A 4822-nucleotide genomic window follows, 5' to 3' on the forward strand; every position below is an offset into this window, starting at 1 on the left:
ATATATATATATATATATATATATATATATATATATATATCTGGAATTGTTGTTCAACAGGTTCGGATCCTAGATTTGTTGCCTTTAATATTTTGCATTTTATCATTTACATATTTTGCAAAGAAATCGAAAGCTACAAAAAAATAAACCTTGAAAAAAGCACAGAAAACTATAAGAACCAATTCAGAAAAGTTAAAAAACAATTCATTGTACTTTATTTCCAAGGTTGAAGACGTTTTGCTTCCCATCCAGGAAGTTTTTTTTTTATTGAAAATGTCAGCAATAGCTTTGAGTTTGTGACTTAATAAAGTGGACCAAAAAAAAAGTCTTGCCTTTAGAACATCCTAAAGATCCCTTTACGTGATTGCTTCAGATAAAACAGCCATTTGTTGAAAGTTTTCAGAAAGCTTTCAGTTATAAGAACTTTGTTTAAAATAGAGGGACATGATTACCTTATAATATGGTAAAAGATGGGATGTGGGTTTTGACAGAATATCCAAATTGATTGCCAGAATAGCTTTAAATAGAATTGCATAATGCCTGATGACAAAGGCTGCTGATCAGGAAAAAGTTATTTTTCTTCCTGAAAATCTAAGCTACAGGCAATACTTTAACAAAGTCATGAGGTGATGATTTGGAAGCAGTTTCACAAAAGCAATGTTGAAAAATTCTTGTAATTATGGCTGTCAAAGTTGACGTGTACATGCACATACCTGTAAAGGCAAATTCTTTTTGACAACACAGGGTTATTTTTAAAACATGATTAAACAGCATGCTTCTATGTGCACTGTAGATTTAACATTTTTGTGTTTTTTTTTAGTTCAGCTGTTTCATCCATTTCTTAAAAGTCCAAGAGTGTCTGCCTTCACTATAAATCGCTTCCACTTCCCACTTTTTCTCTGTCTTGGAAATGCATTCAAGTACAATTAATGATGTATATGTTTTGAATTCTGTTCCTTGCAGACATATTTACCCAAAGCGGAAGACATTGAAAAAAGGTGTTTGCGTTTCAATTTGTATCAAAGTTTAAAACAAATCTTTTAAATAAAACGAAATGCAACAGCACTTCCAACAGAGGAAATATAACGTCCAACACAGCAATTAGATTTGGGGAAAAGAGAGCAATCTTCCCTTTGCCCTTGCAACCACTGACCAAGCATAGGTAATTGATATAAAACAGAAATACATAACTGCTATAATGCAATTTCTTCAATCATAACAACATCCACAGAGATAGCAACATATACACTCACATGTATGCAAATAAAATTACTAGAAAAATTAATAGTACCATAGTATGTCCATGATAGTCAAGAAAAGATATGATAACAATTCTAGTGAAGCATGATGGGAATACACCTTACAGAGGTTTCTATCAGCTTCCACCAATAATTTGGATAAGAGATTCTGGCATGATGCAGGCGAGCTGTAGAGATCTCCAATTGTGCAGTGCCTGGGTAAGCAAGAAGCCATTCCCTCATTGATAGTATGCATGGAGGTATCCCACGACCAATTACCATTATTTGAGTGGCTGTTAGGCCAGCCAACAGTGAGAGTTTATAGGTACTTTTAAAGATTAAGTGTCATTAAGTAATAACAAAGACTGAGAATCAGGGTTGGTCTTTCCTGTATAAGTATGACAAGGTATTTGAGAAACCGTGACAAAATAGGTTAACCAGTGCCAGCCAAGGGGACAATAGACATTCATGGTATTGCCTGGACAGAAGTAACAATATTGATTATCCCTAAGTTTCATCTGTTTTAGTTTCCAGGGATTTATATCAGACCTTTTAAAGTGAATTCTCTGATAACTGAGATTCCTTAAAAACAGAGAAAGATTTGTCCATATAGTTTTCCAAAGACATTAATATCCATTTTCCAGAGTCTATTAAGTACTAAAGGTTTATATGAAGCTTTGGTTATTAATTGATGTATGTCAAAGACAGCACAGTTGTTTTTAACTTTTGCATCAAAGATAAGATGAAGCGGGGCACGCGGGGGAAAGCAATAAGCATCTTCTCAATTAGAAGAGAATAGTTGTGGAAAACGAGGGACTGAGCAAAGAATTTATTCTGTGTTTTTTTGCAAAAGGATTGAATTTCCGTCGTATACTAAAAAGATGTGAAATGATTGGCCCATAATTTCATTAACTATTCTATTGGGTATAATGGAGTTTATCAAACAAGACAAATGTGGATATCTTGGCGCTGAACAAAGAACCACGAGTACCATTCAAAGTTAGGCAGACTGATGCCCCTGACAGTTTAGATCTTTGTAGAGTGGAGACTTTAATCCTTGGTGTCTTTTTATTCCATAGAAATGTGTTTATGACTGAATACAGCTTTTCCAGTAACCCCCTGGGGGAGCTAGAGGTATCATTGAAATAACAAAGTTAATAATATCAAGATATTCATCTTGATCACTAACAGTCTACCTTGAAAGGAAGTAGAAATCAAGCCCCACCTTCTCAGGTCTCCATCGGTATCATTTAAGACTTTATTATAATTTTCATTAATTATTTGAGTAAGAGAAGGAAGAATTGCTCACCCCTAAATATTTTAATTTATCAACCACAGAATTAATAGACGGAGATGTCTGGTCACACCATCCTGCCGTAGAATAAAGAATAAAGGCAATTTTTCCTTGTTTTTCTCAACCAGAGTGCAGCCTTTGAAATCCCTGATCTTTCCATCCTACAGACTAACATTAGTTGCATTTCTGATACCCCTTTAGACTGGTTCATATCATATACCTGTATATAGGGCTGCACACAGTTCAGTTAAAGTCAATGTTTTCATCCTCAGTCCTAACCAGGGTGTACTGGTGTGCCCCAAGGTTCCGTCCTTGGGCCCCTCCAGTTATTTATCCTCTTTCTCTGGGCAACATCTGCAAATTTGGGATCTGTTTTTATTTCTAGGCTTATGAAACCCAGCTGTACTCCAAACTAAGCTCCACCATCCCTCCCTCTTCCTCTAACGCTCTACCTTACCATTTATCTAATTCAGCTCAATCACTAGTTTTTTATATTTTCTGAATTTAAACAGCGGAAAAACACACAAAAAAAACATTTAACCAAATCTGATTAGTTTCTTTTCTTCCTCTCAACCTACTGATGGTTCAGAGATTAAACGTCTGTGTTGTCATCAAAAATCCTTCTTATAATCAGATCACTCCTGTCCTGCAAAAGCTTTCATGGCTCTTGTTTAAATCCTGCATCCTCTGCAAAATTCTTTTACTCACTTTCGAAGCTATTCACAATCTCATCCCTCCAGATTTATTTCACCTACTGGTCCTCATTGCCATGCACTCCCATAATTCAGCCTCCTTTCTGCTCCACCAGTCATCACCATGGGGTGCAGGGTCTTTAGTCCCTCTATTACATGCTGACCTGCGGCGCATCCCTTTTCTCTCACTGTTTAAAACTAGTCAGAAAGCCCATCTTTTCAAAATAGCCCATGCATACGGATGGGCTATTTTTTCTTAATGTTTGCTTTCATTGTGTGCTGTTATGGGAGCAAACATAGAAAAAAGGGCAAGTCTGTAAAGGAATTTCTCAGTAATGACAGACAGGAAAACTGGACTAACAAGTTCTTATTGCCGTTGTGGGAGTAGCTTAGTCCACATGTCTTCATGTCATAACTGTCAGTTGGTGCTGCAACAGTCACACACCTGGTGAAGGCTGCTACAGGTAAGACATTCTCCGTTTTTTTACCTTGCATAATGGCCATGCTTTATTTTGGATATTTAATAAAACAGATAATTGCATTTTTGAAAAAGGTTACCAAAATTGTGAAACCTAAAAACAATGTAAAAATTACCTAATTTATGTAACAGTATTTTTTGAGTATATCATCATTCAAACATAAGGTCGATTTAAGTGCTTTAAAGGAAAATGGAAGCTCATTTTATTTATAAATTTACATTGACCTTCTCCTCCTGCAGTCCTGTGCATGTTTCAAAACCTTCCAGGTGTGAATATGAGCAGAACTGTTTCCTACTTGACTGAGAAATCTGCAGGATATACATTTTTTGTTTATTAGGTTTTTTTTAATATAAAAATCCCCGGGGTGTGAAAAAAAAAAAAAATGAAAACAGAACTGAATGCAGAGGTTTATGAAATATTAAAAAGGGGATTACAGCATGTGCTGGACTTTAAACCTTTAACCACTCTACATGGTGGATATAGTGGTCAGGAAATGTGAACTATAGATTTACTTCCATGAAAAGGTAACCTTGAATCTCTTGTTTTCTTACCCAGAAACATGGCATTTATTCTGACTCAGGACCAAGTTTTGTGCGTCATTTGCATGGATAGTTTCACCGATCCGGTGTCTATCCCATGTGGCCACAACTTCTGCATGGATTGTATTCAGGGTTTCTGGGATGCGAGCCGCAAATGTGAATGTCCACTCTGCAAAGAGGCATTCCAAACCCGACCAACCCTCAGGGTGAATGTAAGCTTAAAAGACATTACGGAACAATTCAAAAGGTATAGAGCTAGTACAATATTTTAAACACATTAAATATGTCTGTTTTCCATTTTATTAAACATATGTTCTTTTCTTTTTTTTTAACAAAAAGATCTATAAAAACAAAACAAGATTGCAAACCAGAGCCAGCACCAAGGAGACATACCTCCCGACGGTCCTTGAAATCTGACACAATACCTTGCGACATCTGCAGCGAAAACAAGCAGACAGCAGTGAAGTCATGCCTGGTCTGCCAAGCGTCTTATTGTGAAATGCACCTGGGCCCTCATCTGAGGGATCCGGTGATGATGAAGCATAGTCTGACGGATCCGGCCACCTTTAGCACTAGACAC

The 4822-nt window shown here is 36.5% G+C and overlaps 1 protein-coding gene and 1 long non-coding RNA gene across 2 annotated transcripts in view; both read left to right on the forward strand.

Annotated features, from left to right (window-relative positions):
• Positions 1-4822, forward strand: part of LOC107092001 (E3 ubiquitin-protein ligase TRIM39-like) — a 24139-nt gene that overhangs the window by 12201 nt on the left and 7116 nt on the right. The gene's annotated exons all lie outside the window — the stretch shown is intronic.
• On the forward strand, positions 3642-4816 carry LOC107092002. Its single transcript, XR_001481556.1, has 3 exons — positions 3642-3688; positions 4259-4489; positions 4582-4816. It is a non-coding gene; the product is annotated as an uncharacterized LOC107092002 (long non-coding RNA).

This window comes from Cyprinodon variegatus, unplaced genomic scaffold (assembly GCF_000732505.1).
Source record: "Cyprinodon variegatus isolate N-32 unplaced genomic scaffold, C_variegatus-1.0 Scaffold361, whole genome shotgun sequence".
NCBI lineage: Eukaryota > Metazoa > Chordata > Actinopteri > Cyprinodontiformes > Cyprinodontidae > Cyprinodon > Cyprinodon variegatus.